The sequence below is a fragment of the Pinus tabuliformis genome, chromosome X (assembly GCF_031772625.1).
Source record: "Pinus tabuliformis cultivar Carrire ecotype Pingquan chromosome X, CPIR1, whole genome shotgun sequence".
Lineage (NCBI taxonomy): Eukaryota > Viridiplantae > Streptophyta > Pinopsida > Pinales > Pinaceae > Pinus > Pinus tabuliformis.
In genome coordinates, this window is record NC_142308.1 from 1,021,465,713 (window position 1) to 1,021,484,204 (window position 18,492).

The following is an 18,492-nucleotide window of genomic DNA, read 5'->3' on the forward strand; positions in this document are numbered from 1 at the left end:
TCAGCAACAAAGGCATCCCCTTGGAGCCAAAACAACTCTGATACCAAATGTAGGTTTTAACCCTGTACAGAAATTACCTGCATACGAATTCTAAAACAAATAAAATAAACAATGCGAGAGCATAACACATAAAACACATATACACAGAGATTTTTCCCTGGATCCCAAAATCGAGACTACCAACTTGATTTTTCATTATGTTCCTTTCAATGTTACAATATATATTTATACATGCCGAAGCATCTAATACCATGGACGAAAACCATCGCGTCCAAAAACATGTGCGAAAATCATGCACAAAACCATAGGTGGGTCCACCCAACCTAACATAGGTTCCAAAACCAAAATTTTCCAGGGCGCTACCCTGGACCCAATAGAGTGGGGTTACTTGCACCCCTCAAACACCCTGTGACCCCACCGCTACACAATCGGCGCAATGAAGGGGGGGCTTTTCCCCCCCTCTAACCCCCTGGTTAACTACGTGGGCTAGTCGTGGAAAGAATATAACACAACCCAACATTTTTAATTTTTCACATTTAACAATATTACCTAAGTAAACCAAAGAGGTCTTACTAAATTCACATTTGGACATTTTTACATACAATTTTTCTTTTTTGAAAACATAAAGCACCTTCACTAGTACAAATGGGGCTAAAATCTTATGGATATTAGTCAGATATGTGACTTATTGGTCTCAGCCATTCGACACATTGGTGCTTATCAAATCGTTGTTGGAATTGTGTCGAATAGTTGACAGTTTAGTTACCATTAGACATGCGATAGTACACATGTCAATGATCCGAAACATAAAAAGGCTGAATTGGTCATTAAAAAACCAATGTTTATAAGTCGGTTTTTTGACGCATCACATCGTCGGATATCTGACTACACAAAATGATATTCAGGAGTTGGGTAATCGACGACTTAAGTAAATTGTGCAACAAAAGCATTGTTTCTCTAATGATTTTAGGTCGACGGTTATTTGGATATTCGACACATGTATTTTTGTTCGACAGAACAAACTGATGTTCAAGCATCAGGTAATTGATGAAATAAGTAAATTGTGCAACATAAGTGTTAGACGGTGAAGTTTCTGTTATGTGATAGACGAGAGTTCTGTCTGACGAGAGTGTTAAGGTATCGACTCTTCAGTTCATCGATTCGGTCTTCGAGTATTCAACGATACTATGACCAGAAGACGTCGAATATTCGACGACTGGCCTCGATTGTCAAATATTTAACAGATATATGTGTTTATATATATATATATATATAAATAAATATATATATATATCTATATATATCTATATATATATATATATATATATATATATCTCTCTCTCTCTCTCTATATATATATATATATATATATATATAGTACGTAAACCCGATATTTGTCTTCCTATGGGTTAGGACTATCCTCTTTCTACTCAACCACTGAAATCAAGGATCGGGCTCAAAGCCTCGGTTAAGGGTTCAGGGAGGGGAGATAAGTCACAACAAGGCTCCTCCACAAACCCATAGTAGGTGACAAATTTGGGAAGCCATCCTAAACAAGTGGTGAGCCTAATGTGTTTCCTTCCATTACATACAATTATGGGAATGGAACACTTGGGATACAGACAAATCACAAAAGAAACAACACATAACCGATCATATTGAGTTTGCAAGAGAAATAAAGTTTTCCTTCTAATTTGGAAGGTCAATATTGTACTAAATGACCAAATTAAAACACATTCCCAAGCTTCCTTGTAGCTCCAAAAATTGTTTTATAAGTTGGAATATGGAGATATATATGATGTTATTTAAAATGTAATTGAAGAACATGAAAAGTTGCTTTCATGTAGTTAGATTTTCAATTTCATGTAAATTTGAAGGCAAAATTACCTTAGAGTAAAATACATGCCCTGGTCTTAGTTTTGGCCCAAATTGAGTAGTTTAACTTGAAAAAGGTGTAATTTGTGATTTGACACCTATCTATAACCTTATAAAGGCATTTGCAGACAAAACCTACCTATTGTGCATAAAGGCTAAAAAATGCCTTATAAATCTTGAAAGGGCCAAATTGTTAAAATTGGTTATATGAAAATGCATGCCCAAAGTCAACTAAGCCTCCATAATTTGATATTTAAGTTGTAAATTGATTATTACAATATTTATATCATTTTTATAAGATTAGGAGTGAATTTACACTCAAAAAAAGATGATTTTTATGCACAAAGATGACCTTTTAATGAATCAGAGGATAAAAATGAGAGAGAAAAATGTACACCTAGAATTTATTCACATCCAAATTGATTGATTGAAGTTGGAGAGTTTAATTTATCTTTTCAACTATACTTTATGTTGTGCATTTAGAGAAAAAATCCCTTTGATGTGCAAAAGGACAAAAAATTATCTTATAGAATGAAAGGTCATTTTATATCTCATGCTTCTTATATTATAAGGTAACCTTTTAATGTGTCATAATTCTTATATTGTGGTAGAATGATCATGGAAGGGCACTATCCTTACAATGGGTAGATGACTAACAATATCCATATCCATTTAATGCAAATTTTATATTGTTTTTATAATTGAATTAACTTGTTTTTTGTTGATATAAGTAATTATCTGCACCTGATGTTGATAATGTGGGAAACAATGATAAATTGTTTGAATCCTTCAACTTGATAGTGACAATCAAAGAGGCTTTGAGAAAGGAAATTTATAACTCAAACAATTCAAACAATTTATAACACAAAGATCTTTGATGGAAGATATATAATGATATGAGGTAAGCACCATCTTTTATAAATATTATTTACCACATATATTCATTTACAAATTTTGGTTTCCACTTTCATATGATTGAATAAAAAAAGTATTCTTTCTATAGGAATTTTTTAGGACCTATGCATGAGCCTACTAGTAAGGTCAGTGTTTGTAGCAATGATGCATAAACACCACAACATCCTAGCATGAACAACATACCCATGAGGCTATTTTCCTCTTTACCTGTCGCTCATAATCCTATCACTCAAATGAAAACACATTATGGGGCCCACAAAGCACCGTCCTAGTGCATGTCAAATGATGGACATGATGGTGGAAATGAGCCGATTAGTGATTTTATTGATTGGTTTCCTAGATTGACAAGTGTTACAAATAATGAAATAATTCCAATTTCCTTTTTAGTGAATGAGAAAATCGTTTTTATTAAGATATAAAATACCAAGTATTTATGAGTGTCTTAATTATTTCATATTATTTAATTTAAATGTACATCTCTCTGATTATTTTAAATTAATGATCACATCATTTAGTAGGAAACAACACTTTTATAAGAATATGAATGAGAATACTTTGGATATATTTGGGCCCGCCATATGTAAATGATGGAATTCTCAAAATCCTGATTTGAAAAAGGATATTATTGACTACATTGTCAACCTATTTGGTGAATCCTTCAACAAAAGTGTAGTCACTTCATTAACTGTTACATACTTGAAATATGTAAGGGATCAATATATGGTTCATTTACAAAAAAAAAACTAGATATGAGCATCCTCACATGATTTATAAGAGTGAGTAGAAGAATCTACGGGAGGATCTAAAAGAGAAAAAAATGAGAAAGAAGGAAGGACATCGCCTATTCTAGAAAGGTGTATGAGATTTTGAATTTAATGTGTTGAATGTTCTTTAGTTTTACATAAAAATTGCAATATCTAATGTATTTGAAACTTTTCGTAGGCTCCCATACATGTCAAAGGCAAGCAAGGAAAGACTCGCGAAGCTAGAGAAGCAAAAACTTGGCCAGGGATGGAACTAAAAGCATGAATTGTAAGTATTGAATAATTAAACCACATAATTCCTATAATCATCCAACTTTTGACATGTGTGTTTAGTGTCTAAGTGGTATGGGTTAAAATAAATAAATATAATAGACAATACCTAAACCCGATCTTGGCCTTCCTGTGGGTTAGGACTATCCTATTTCTACTCAACCACTAAAAGCAAGGATCAGGTACAAAGCCTTGATTAAGGGTTATAAGTCGCAGCAAGGCTACTCCACAAACCCATTGTAGGTGAAATATTTTGGGAGCCATCCTAAACAAGCGGTGAGCCTAATGTGTTTCCTTCCATTACATACAATTAAGGTAATGTAACTCTTGGGATATGGACAAATCACAAGAGCAACAACACAAAACTAGTCATATTATATATTCTATTTTCTATACATTAGAGGAAATTTCAGCCTAAAAGTGCCCATGAAATTTTCATGTACGTAATATGTAAACCACAAAATCCTTTAAATTTAAAAAGAGGTACACATAAATATTTTGGCGGGAAAATAAAAAGAACTGTTGTTTAAATTATATTTTTGGATTATCTCCTTATATGTTTACTCAAATTTCAAGTGTAGACACTTGTTGGATGTGGAATTTAATTATGCATCCAACGAGTGTCTACACTTGAAATTTGAGTAAGCCTATAAGGAGATAAGCAAAAAATACAATAAAAAAGGAATTTTTTTTCTTTTCCCTCCAAAATATATAACTCTTATTTTATTATTTTCCTATTATTTTATTACTTTTCCTTAAGAGGCCACTTTTAGGCTGGAATTTCCTCTAATGGTTCTTGATATCTTATATATAGTTCTTTACATCTTATGGATATTGTCTTTCTTAGATCCTTAGTAGCACATATTTAATCAATTACATAGTACACTTCACACATAGCGAGGTAGAGTCATGCCTTGCACACTCATTGTTGGCCTTATGATTAATGTGTTGTCCTTGATGGAAACCTACCTGATAAAGATGTAAACATGATGGTAGAAAAATGAGTATACACGCCAGTATAGATGTGACACATAGATTAGACAAAGGAATCTTAGTTTAGAGATAGATGAAGGATAAAGGTGATGTTTTAAGATGTATACACGGGTCCTCTGAACAAAGGCCGTGTACATACGTGAGTATGGTGAAGCAAATTCACGTACAATTTCTGCACCATAGTATTCTCAATATTAGGGTTCTTTACCATGGTATTGACCCATATATTAGGGGAATTATAAGGTCTAAAATGGGCCTCCCAAGAAAAATGTACAACCAAAATAAACTTTATAAGAACCAATAGGACTCAAGATGATTATGTCAACCATGTGATCTAGGTGGATGTTGGTGGCCACCTGCCTGTTCCACTTGGACTCCCAACATTGTCTCTTTTAGTTTTACAGTTTCTTTAATTGCAGCACAATTTACTATTTTTGGAAGTTTCTTCAGGTCCTAAACTTTTGGAGCCGTTTTTAGAAGTTGTAGTCCTTAGATAGATATTTCTAATGAGGTATTGTGCTCGTCAAATGAAGATCGTATGCCAAAGTTACGACCCCGGGAAGTTGATGTACCAATTTACCCAAATGGGGCCCATAGTTTTGGCGCTTCATCTCCTAGGTTTAGGTTTTTGTATGTTTAGTTTTCCATTGCTTCTCAATAATAAATAGACCTCCAAGCACCATTGTAACACAATTCAGAGACATGTAGCCGCCACATCTCTTCTCAGAGATAAGCTACCATCACCCAAGCTAGTCTTATTTCCATTCTGTTTGTAAGCATATTTCAGTATTTGATATTAATGAAATGAAGTGTTATTTAAGTTACATCTATGTATTTATGGTTATATCTGTAATCTGTTGCATTCCTTTTTAAGTTTAGATCAATGGTACCAAAGCAGTATGCTCTTTCTCTATTTTTCTTTGCATGTCCCAAACGAGGTCGAGATATAAGGAGTTAGGGCTCAAACTAGTCGAACCTTTGGAAGACCAACCTCACAAATCCAACCGGCTCCGATGGTGGAAGAGAAGAAATATGAGGGGGTAGGAAATCCTTTCAAAATATTGCTCCAAGAAGCCCTCGAGCAACAAAGGAATGTGATGATGGACAACTTTTCCCAAGTCCTCCAACAATTACCCAAGGGCGATGCATCTCCTTCCAGTAGCTACTCTGGAAGTGCCACACCCTTTAAGGTACAAGTTAACTTTGACATCCCCATATTTGAGGGTTAGATATATGTGGACGCTCTAGATAAATGGTTAGGTCTACTAGAAGGATTATGTTCATGATTTTTCTAGCGGGGAAAAGATTACTTTTTCACTTCTCAAATCCACCCCCCACGTCAAGGACTGGTGGGAAACCTACTGTGAGAAGAAGGACAAAAGTACACCCTCACTATTTTCAGTCGCACCCACTTGGAATTCATTTCGGGATGCCATCAAGGAGAATTACTACCCTATTGGAAGATATGAGGATAAATACATAAAGTGGACCATGTCATGACAGGGAAGGGACCAAGACGTGCTAAAGTTTACCAATGTTTTTCATGCCCTTTCACACGAAGTTGGGTATCAAGGATTTCGAGAAACATTTGGTACTCAAGTACCGCGGCTGCCGGCACAGGTACATCTAGGATGAGATGGAGTTCCTGGACATCTCCTCACTTGGCTCGATGTACCAATACAATGTCAAGATTGAGTTTAAGTTTAAATAGAAAAAGCGAGACTTTGTATCTGTGAATTTGAAGCAAGGGAAAGGCACCCCCAAACCATATAGCAAAGGGCAAAGCCAAGGCGGGGCGACCCAAGATAACCCACTGAAGCCATAAGTAAAGAACAACACCATGAAGACAAATAAGGACACGGGAAAGTGGTGTGAGTTCCATAATAGCCTCACTCACAACACAAGTGAGTGTTAGGCCAAACAGTCACTGGTGGTTGAGTTGAAGGCTTTCAAGTTAGATGCATGTTCTGACTCTAAGTCAGAACCCAACAAGGGAAATGAAAAAGGGAACCAGATCATTGATGTGGAGCCTAGTGCCACTGTGGCCACCACCAAGATCTAGAAGATTGAGCTTGACTATCTAGAGGAGAGGGAACGCCCCACCCGTAGATGTGGGTGAAGAGTTCTCCGCTGCAGTTCATTTTCAACAGAGGGAGCCAAAAGAAACTCATTTCAGTAGAGGTCGTGAAGTAGCTGGGCCTACCGAATACAGCACATCTATAGTCGTACAACATCAGGTGGCTTCACTAAGGGCAAGATCTTTGCATCAGCCAACAATGCTGCCTTCCCTACAACCTCAAGCCCCTCACGGATGAGGTACTGTGTGATGTTTCTCCTCTTGAAGTTTGTGATGTATTATTAGGACAACCATACTTGTGGAAGTGTCATGCTACATATGAGTTTAGACCCCGCTCTATTATTATTTATTTGGGTAGTAAAATATACAGGATACTGGAGGTATCCCCACCTACCACCATCTTTTTGATCTCTACTAAGCAATGCAGTAAGATCATCTCCCAGACTGGATTTTTTTTTTTTTGATTCACTCTCAAAGTAAGGGGAAGATTGTAGCCACATCCATTGCCCCTGGGAAGTCTTCCTCCATGCAACAGAAGTAGGTGGATACGATCATGGAAGAATACAAGGACATCTTCTTCTCACCCACAAGGTACCCTTGCACTGTGAGGTCAAGCATTCAAACAATATGACTCCTTGAGCACCTCTACCCAATGTGCCAATATATCACCGCCCCATTCTAAAAAATGAAGAGATCAAGCAACAAATACAAGAATTTTACAAAAAGGGCACATTTGACCAAGTTCCTTGCCTTGTAGGACCCCGATTATACTTGTACAGAAGAAGGAAGAGACCTGGAGGCACTGCATTGATTATTGGGCACTAAACAAAATCATTGCCAGGAACATGTATCCAATCCCACAGATTGATGACCTTCTAGACCAACTCAAGGGGTCCAAGCATTTCAGTAAGATCGTTCTGAAGTCTAGATATCACCATGTTCCAATAGAGCCCACAGATGTATGGAATACCACCTTCAACTCCAAGGAAGGCCTTTTTGAATGGTTGGTTATGCCCTTCAGGTTGAAAAATTCCCTTACTACATTTATGAGGCTAATGGATGACATCTTGCTGTCCTTCACCAAATCATTTGTAGTTGTTTATTTTGACGACATCCTTGTGTTTAACAAGATCAGTTGGGAAGACCACTTTCAACACATTCGACAAGTCCTTCAAACCCTTCGACAACACAAATTGTGTGCCAACTTGGAAAAATGCACCTTTGGCATGAGATAGGTCTAATATTTGGGTTACATCATAGATGAGCGTGGCGTGCACATGGATCTGACTAATATCCAAGTAATTCAGGATTGGCCAACCCCAACCACTCTAACGGAGCTTCGCAGCTTTCTGGGCCTTGCAAATTTTGATTGGAGGTTCATGTTGGGATTATCCCATATCACTTGGCCTTTGAGTCAGATTACTAAGGGTGGGTTCAAAGCAAATTTTTCCCGGTTCGAGTCCCAACCGAAGGCGTTCATTGAGTTGAAGCACTAACTCTGCTCTGCACCAATACTCACACTGCCAGACTTATAACAACCATTTGAGATCAAGACAGACGCCTCAGACTATACTATTAGCTTAGTCCTCACCTATCACGGGCATCTAGTGGCCTATCATAGTGAGACACTTTCCAATACAATTTAGAAGTACCCCACTTATGATAAAGAGATGTATTCCATTGTGCAGGCTTGCTGATAATGGAAGAATTACATTTTGGGGAAGGAGACGGTCATCCACACCAATCACTGACCTATTTAATTTATACAAAAATAAGGGAAGTTGCAGAACGATCGCCATTAGAATTGGTCCACATATATGCAACAATTCCACTTGAACATTAAATAAAAAAATCACAAAACCAATAACATTGCAGAATGCCTCAGCTGACCCCCAATTGTAGCACTGCCTACAGTTCTCAACTCTTGTGGCCATGAGACCTCTGGATGGTCACAACTATACAAAATAGATCCAGAGTTTGCCTCCACATACCAAATTCTAGTAGATGGAAAGAAAGTTCCTAATTTCCACCTCTAGGACACATTATTATGCTACCTGCACCACTTTTGTGTTCCTTCAAGCAAGCGTGCCAAGCTGATTTGGGAGGCACATTACAATTGGGTCACAGGTAACTTTGGTGTGGAGAAAACCATGCGTGTACTAAAAAAATACTTTTATTAGCCCAAATTCCGACTGGATATTGGGAAATATATCAGATCCTGCCCTTCCTGTGCCATCGCCAAGCCAACCATCAAGAAGCAAGGCCTATACACTCCTCTTCCTACTCCCAGCCAACCATGGGAATCCATATCCATGGACTATATGTTTGGCCTCCCTTTTACCAAGCATTGTAATGACTGCGTATTTGTCATTGTGGACATATTTTCTAACATGGATATATTAGCGGCCTGTAAGAAGAGTTGCACAACAGAGGAAACTGCCAAACTATTCTTTAAACGAGTATGGGTACATTTCGGAATCCCACATACCATTATATCTGATCAAGATAACACATTCCTGAGCACATTCTAGTCAAGCCTTTGGACACTATTGGACACCAAGCTCACCAAGTCGATTGCCTTCCATCCCTAGACTGATGGCCAGACAGAGGTAGTCAATAGGATGATAGTGCACATACTCCGCATGTACAACTCCAAGAATCCACAAGCCTGGGATGAGAGTCTTCCCTATGTGAAACACAATTATAATAGAACTCTCCATAGTTCGACTAGTTGTAGTCCCTTTCAAGTGGGTCTAGGATTTCAACCATTGTGTTCGATAATGTTGCCATGCCTCATGCCACTACATAGACAAAATCCACACATGTATTGTCCGAGGTTGATAAAGTGACCAAATTTATTGAACACATCCAACACATTTTCCAACAGGTTGGCGACATCTTGGAGAAGTCAAATGCCAAGTACAAGCGGCGACATGATCAACATCGGGTGCTAAACAAGTTTCAAGTGGGAAATAAAGTTTGGTTGCATTTGCAAAAAGAACACCTTATCGAAGCCCATTGGAAGCTCAAGCCACTCCGATATGGTCCTTACACCATTACCAAGGTTGTGGGAGATAATTATTTTGAGCTCAGCATTCCCCCATTCCTTGGCCTGCACCTAGTGTTCAATGTGGACTGCCTTCGAACATACTTCCCACCATTACTGGACACATTAGACATTGCAGAACAAATCCCACCAATAGAGTTAAACCCAGACTGCATGGAACATGCCACAATTGATTGGATTATGGACACATAGGTAAAGAACTCTTGCCAACAAAATATCCAACTATATCGGGTTGTCAAAGCTTGCCAACTCCTGCACCAAGGCAAGTGGCTCACCAGGGACCAAGTTCAGTAGAAGTTTCCCCATCTCATGGAGGCACTCAATGCAATGGGGACCATTGAGTCCTAAGGGGTGAGGATTGATCTAGGTGGATGTTGGTGGCCACCCGCCTATTCCACTTGAAACCCCACCACTGTATCTTTCAGTTTTTTTTAGTTTCCTTAATTGTAGCACAATTTACTATTTTTGGTATTTTTTCTGGTCCTGAACTTCTGGAGCCGTTTTGAGGCCCTAAACGATGTTTTTGGGGAAAACCAAGGTCAACATGGGTCATTGACCCATCTTAACCACTTGGAAGTTGTAGTCCTCGGATAGATATTTGTAACGAGGTATTGTGCAAATCAAATGGAGATCGTATGCCAAAGTTATGACACAGGGAAGTTGATGTACCTATTTACCCAAATGGGGCTGATAGTTTTGGTGCTTCATCTCTTAGGGTTAGGTTTTTGGTTGTTTAGGGTTTTCCATTTTTTCTCAATAATAAATAGGCCTTCGAACCTTATTGTAACATATTTCAGAGGCATGTAGCCATCACATCTCTTCTCATAGATAAGCTACCATCGCTCGAGCTAGTCTTATTTCCATTCTGTTTGTAAGCATATTTCAATATTTGATATTAATGAAATGAAGTGTTATTTTTGTTGCATCTCTGTATTTATGGTGATATATGTAATCTGTTGCATTCATGTTTAAGTTTGAATCACCATGGGAGATGATTCACCATTTTTGGAGTAAAAACGTAAAAATATTAAAAAATAATAAAATAATAAAACTACGTTTCAACTTATCTCCCTAAGGTTTTATTCAAATTTCGAGCGAGAGTACTTGTTGGATGAAAAATTAAATTCCTCATCAAAGGAGTACCCATGTTGCATACTTTTGATGGACCCTGCTACATGAAAATAGAGAAATACATGAGAAACATGATTGCAATCACATTTTTCATGTATTTCTCATTTTTTATGTAGCAGGGTCCATTGAAAGTATACAACATGGGTACTCCTTGGATGATGAATCAAATTTTTCATCTAACGAGTGTTGCCACTCGAAATTTGAGTAAACCCATAAGGAGATAAGTTGAAAATATGAGTTGAAACAATAGTTTTTCTATTTTCCCTCTAAAATTTGATGATGTAATGCAAACTGATTTTATTGTTTCCACTATTATTTTATAATTTCCTTAAGAGGCCCATTTTAGACCTCAAAATTCCCCTAATGGTAATGAGAGCGACAATGGATATTTGATCCCGTCAAAGAATACCATCGACATAACTATGGAAGTTTGCCTAAGGTATTGGCTAAGGCCTAAGCTATATAAGGAGATGGAGATAAAAGTGCTATGTGTGCATGTATTGGTTTATTGGTGATTGGTTTGATCTAAAATAGGTGTGCACCAAGGAATATGATAATGGATAATATCTATTAGATCTGAAATGACTATATATTGAATAATATGCTTATGGTTTGATAGATATATGATGATGATTTTATGTTGTGTATCTGTTATGGTGTATGACGAGATTTGGGTTTGATAGGTGTTTTGGTGTGTAGTGAAGGTTTGAATCAGTAATTAAAAATTTGTAGGCAGGTTTGCTTCAGAAAGGTTGCATACATATGTGAATTTTCCTCTAGGTAGTCGTGTATATATTATGTAGTATGGACATATTTGTAGACAGGTGTCAAGTATGAATGGCGTGTACATAAGAAAAAAAACTTTATAAGGGTTTCGTACATCTGCTAGTGTTTTGTAGTATGAGTTGATGATAATGATTGATTTTTTTTATTATGTTTGCTATTATCTATCGATGAAGCCTTGCATGATAATCTGTGTTTAATAATGCTGGTTGGGTTGAACTGATGAATATTAATGATGCTGCTATGTGATGATCTGTATGTGGTTCAAATATCTGTGAGGGGGTCAATATGTCTTCCAGTGATTGTTTCATTATGGTAGTAATTCAGATTCAAATTTCTGTGTTTGAGATTTGTACGCAGGTCATCCAAAGGGAAAATGCGTATATATGTAGGTTGTTGGAAATAATACTGAGAGGGGGGGTGAATCAGTATTATCTAATTCTTTTAATAAATCTTCTTTATTTGTTCTTTGAATTATTTTTGCATGTCAGTACCATAAAATAATGAGCATGAACAAAAGAAAACAGATAGTCACACCAAAGAACACAAGATGTAAGGTGGAAACCCAATGTGGGTGAAAACCACCTGCTGCAATATGTCTCTATCTTCTTTCAAATTAGAAACTCCTTTTACAATGGTTTTGTACTGGTGCAGTCCTTTACCAGTACGCAGGCTGCAACCTGCAGAGAGCTACAACTCTCTCTCTTGTTTTCCAGTCTCTCCTGGAAGGGAGCTACAACCCCCTACTTCTTTTCTTACAAGGACCACTTTTCATAAATTTTCAAACTGGATCCATAAGCATCAAATGATCATCAAGTATAAGAGAATCACCCAATCAACTGTAGTAACCAGATCAACAATAATAGGACCAAACCCAGAACACAACAATGATAAACAAAGATCTTAAGAGAAGTAAGCACCCTGCTCAACTGCTCGCCTGCTTACGTAAGCACCCTGCTCAACTTCTGGCCTGCTTACTATACTCACCCTGCTCAACTGCTTGCCTGCTTACAGTACGCACCCTGCTCAACTGCTAGCCTGCTTATGTACGCACCCTGCTCAACTGCTAGCCTACATACCTCGCTCTGAGTCCATTGAACTGCCTGCGGACCTCCGCACCTGCAACCCTTCTGTGCCTGCGTATGTACGCACCTGCAGCCCTTGTGTGCCTGTGTACCTCCGCACCTTCAACCCTTCTGTGCCTGCGTACCTCCGCACCTGCAACCCTTCTGTGCCTGCGTACCGGCGCACCTGAAACCCTTCGTTCCTGCGTACGTATGCACTTTTCTTTCACTGTACCTGCATACCTTCGGGCATAGATGATTTCAAGACTTCAGAAATAACCCAGACAGTCAGATCTACAGATCTGAACATGCGCCGAAGAGATCTCAGTCCATCAATAGATTCGCCTTATTTAGATCTAGACCAGATCTAGCCCTCGTAAGATATTCAACCCAAAACATGCTCAAGCCAAATGATCTCCTTTGCTTTATATAGGAAATCTCTTCCTTAAAACATGGATCAATACCACGAGCCGACACCATAATAACCCAATACCGTCGGCTAAATACCAAGAGTAAAACATAAGAAAACCCCACATGTGAATTTCTTTGCCTTGAAATGTGTGCACTGGGGGTACGCACCTCCTGAACGGGATAACTGCGGGTATGTACGCACTTTATGTAACACTGACCTGCGTGTACGCACCTTATGTAAGGTGTACCTGCGTACCCCTTATTTTCTTCAATATTTGATAGCTGATCATCAATCTCTGCTGCTGACTTGAAGTACTGTGACCTATCACCTGAATGGGTTGCCATCAAGGACAACACTTTAACCATAATGCCAACAATCTCCCCCTTTGGACTTGATGGCAATCTCAAGACTTCATCTTCATTCTCCCCCTTTGACATCAAGGGCAAAGGGTTATGCTCCCCCTAAGAACATGCTCCCCCTGAATATGAACCAAATCTGCAACGAAGAACCATAATCCACCATGAAAGAGATAGAGACATATTGCAGCTACTTCCAAGATCTCCTTTTGCACATCCTCCATAATGCCAACAATGCATTAGATGCTCCTCCTGAGCCTGTACCATCAATCAGAAGAGGTTCAGCAACAAGATGATGCATCAACAACCCCCAGCTTTTGCCTGAGGTATTCAAAAGTGTCCCTGGGCAATGGTTTGGTGAGAATATCAGCAACTTGTTCCTTAGAAGGAACATACTCCAACTTGACCTTCTGTTCAAGCACTTGTTCCCGGAGAAAATGGTACTTGATTGGTATGTGCTTGGTTTTTGAATGCGTAACAGGATCCTTTGAGATGCTGATTGCACTTGTGTTATCACATAAGATGGGGATTGGTGGTGTACAAGTGATTTGAAAATCCTGCAAAGTCTGCATCATCCAAAGGAGTTGGGTGCAACAAGATGCAGCAGCAACATATTCCGCTTCAGCTGTAGACAAGGCAATTGAACTCTGTTTCTTGCTGAACCAAGATACCAGTCTGGAACCCATAAAGAACGCACCACCACTTGTGCTTTTCCTGTCATCCACGCTTCCGGCCCAATCTGCATCTGTATAAGCATGAAGTGTAAGATTTGTATCTCTAGGATACCATAAGCCATAATTTTGAGTCCCTTGAAGATATTTGAAAATTCTCTTCACTGCCTGAAGATGAGTCTCCTTCGGATTTGCCTGAAATCTTCCAACTATTCCAACTGCATGCATGATGTCCGGTCGGGTACCTGTCAAATAAAGTAAACTTCCAATCATAGATCTGTAGGTTGGTTGATGTACTGCTGCAGATTCATCATTTGCACTGAGGCTACATCCTGTGACCATGGGTGTACATACTGGTTTTGCATCTTCCATACCATATTTCTTCAAAATCTGTTTGAGATACTTGGTTTGAGATAAAAAGATTCCTCCTTCTTTTTGTTGGATTTGCAAACCATGGAAATATGTCAGTTTTCCTAGCAAGGACATTTCAAATTCTTTCTGCATGACCAAGGCAAAACTTTGACTCATAGCTTCTTCATTGCTCCCAAAAATAATGTCATCTACATACACAACAAGTATTAGCAATTTGTCATTTTCAACTTTTATATAAAGATTGCTATCTGCTGATCCTTTTGAAAAGCCTTGTTGATGAAGATATTTGTCCAAACGGTAGTACCAAGCCCTTGGAGCTTGTTTGAGACCATAGAGAGCCTTCTTCAATCTGCATACAAGATTTGGATCATTTCCAAGAATGAACCCATCTAGCTTTTCAATGTACACTTCTTCTTCCAAGTCTCCATTCAGAAAGGCTGATTTCACGTCCATTTGAAATACTTTGAAGTTTTGAAAACTTGAGAGAGCAAGGAACATTTGGATGGCCTCAAGTCTTGCAACAGGAGCAAAGGTTTCTTCAAAGTCTATTCCTTCTTGCTGCGCATACCCTTTACAAACAAGTCTGGATTTGTTTCTAATTACTTCTCCATTTTCATTCAATTTATTTTTGAAGACCCATTTTGTTCCGATAACATTCTTATCTTTTGGTCTAGGAACCAGCTCCCAAGTGTTGTTCTTTTCGATCTTCTCAAGTTCTTCATCCATTGCTTTCACCCAACATTCATCTTCGCATGCCTCTTTCACATTTTGTGGTTCAGTAGAAGAGAGTAATGCCAAATAGCTTGAAGCTTCTGCAACTGTTCTTCTTGTTTGTACACCTGCTTCTTTCTGCCCCATAATCTGAGATTCTGGATGATTCTTCTGAACATATCTGGATGGAGCCTTTTCTTCTATTCTTGTTTGCTCCTCTGGTTCTTCTTGAGGTTCTTCTTGAGGTTCTTCTTCTTCATCATTCTGTCGTGGGGGTAGCCTTCATCTTCTTCGATGTCTTCATGATGTACTTGCCTAGGAATGTATCCCTTCTCATCAACCACTACATCAATGCTGTCAACAATTCTGCCAAGTCTTTTATTGTAGCATTTGTATGCTTTGCTATGTGGAGAGTAACCAAGAAGAATGCCTTCATCTGCTCTAGGTTCAAGTTTGCCAAGCTGCTCATCAGTATTCTTGATATAGCATTTGCTCCCAAAGATTTTGAAGTGCTTTACTGAAGGAGTCCTACCACTCCAGAGCTCATGAGGAGTTTGAGTGCTGTTCACCCGGACATTTGTTTTGTTGAGAATAACAACTGCAGCATGTGCAGCTTCACCCCAGAAAGTTGCGGGAGTTCCTGACTCATCAAGCATAGCACGAGCCATTTGTTGGACTGTTCTGTTCATTCTTTCCACAACTCCATTTTGCTGAGGTGTTCTTGCTGTAGAGAATTCTCTTCTTATCCCATGTTCTTCACAGAAATCGAAAAATTCATTTGAAGTAAATTCCCCACCTCTGTCGGATATGAGGCACTTAATTTTGTGACCTGATTCATTTTCAACCAAGGCTTTGAAGGATTTGAATTTTTTGAATGCTTCATCATTGTGCTTCATAAGTCCTAACCAGACAAACCTGGAGAAATCGTCAATGAATAATATCAAGTATTCTTCTCCTCGAGGTGTTCTTTTCCTGAAAGGACCGCATGTATCTGTATGTACTAGCTCAAGAGGCATGCTAGCTGATCCTTATTTCTCTGGAAAGTTAGTTCTGGTTTGTTTTCCAAACTGACATGATTTGCATATGGTGTTGTCAGGAATTTTGATATATGGAAGATCGCGAACTGCCTGATATTTGCATGCTTTCCTTATTTGTGAAAAGCTTAGATGTCCCAACCTCCGATGCCATAACCAGTGCTCATCATCCTTGCTCAGATAGCATTGTTGTTGTCCTTCTTCAAATATGTACAGATTATTTGGAGTTCTTTTGCCTTTGATCACTGTTTTACCTGTATCAAGATCACGAACAAGACATCCATTTGATCTGAATATAACCTCGGTTCTTTGATCACACATCTGGATGACACTTAGAAGATTATGCTTCAATCCATCAACATACAAAACATTTCCAGCCTTGACCTTTTCTTTTAACTGAGCAATGCCTTTTCCTTTTATAGTTGCAGGAGTATCATTTCCAAAAGAGACTTTCTTTCCCTTTTCTAGAGTAGAGTAAGACTCAAGTTTTTCTTTATCACCTGTCATATGCTTCGAACATCCACTGTCAATGTACCATAGATTTTCCTGTCCTTCTGCATAAAATGCTATCCCACATCTTTCTGTTTGAGGTTCCTTTATTCTCCATGTTTTGGTGCTTGAGGCTTGTTCCTTTTTCTGCTGAAACCTGCTCCTGCATTCAGAGTCTTCATGACCAAAGTTATTGCAAATAGAACATTCAACTTCATTTTCAAGAACCGAAAAGTTGTTATAGGTCCTTTTTGTAATCCCCGTCATACTTCTTTGTTTTTGAGCTTCCCTAGTCATGATCGTTTTATATGCAACACATTGAGCTGCTTTGTGACCAAAGTTATGGCAAGAAAAACATTGTCCATTGAAGAAACTTCTGCGGTTATCGAATCTACCAGCCAATTGATTGTAATTTCTATTGTAATCTATTCTTGAACCAAATTGAGAAGATTTTACCTGTGGCTGGTTGTAGCTTTTGTTCACCCTTAAGATGGATTGCCCCTGATAGTTTCTGTTTGTAATTCGTCCCTGCTTTACCTGATGATCTTCATTGTGCTTTTGCTCATTTCTTCTTGCTACATCAAGATAACTTTTTGAGGTGGATGCTTGAGAAGTTTCTCCATTATAGCCCAGACCTGTCTTGTTTAGTGGAGACCGCTGCACATTGATAATCTCATCCAAAGTTTCAGATCCTTTGACAAACTTGAGATTAATAGCTTTTGTTTTCTCAATCTCTTTTCTAAGACCAACAATTTCACCTTCTAATTTTTCAAGATGTTTTTCCTTTTCATCAATTTGAAATTGTAGAGTATCAATGATCATGTTCTTTTCTTCTATACATCTCTTGAGTCTAGTAATTTCATCATAAAGGTTATCCACATTTATAGCATCCATATAATCATCATCTTCAAATGCCATTAACAACTTATATTCATTACCTTGTTCATCTTCATCACTGTTTGATAGACCATCACTATCTTCATGAGTGTAGTATCTTTTCTTACTTGCATTCTGTTTCTTGTTCCATCTAACAGGTTCCTTTCCTTTATCCTTATAAGGACATTTTGCAGCATAATGACCTACTCTTCCACAAGCAAAGCATTTAAAAGGTAACTTAGCTCTGAACCTTACAGAACCCCTTTGAAGATTTCTGACAAAATTTGATTCTTCTTCCTCTTCTTCTGGGACGTGGCTCGCTTCATAATAATCTCCTTTGCCTGATGCCTTGAAAGAAGCTTCTCTTCTGTCTGATGGACCTCCCTTTCTCATTTCATAAGCAGTTAGAATTCCATGTAGCTGAGACATAGTAAGAATTCGTAGATTTTCCTTTTCTTCTATTGCAGATACTTTAGATTCAAACTTGGGGGACAATGATCTTAGAACCTTTTCAACTACAATAGCCTCTTTTATTTCTTCACCCAAATTTTTCATACAGTTAACAACCTCATCTACCCGAAGAAAATAGTTAGCCACACTTTCATCATTATACATTTTGAGAGTCTCATACT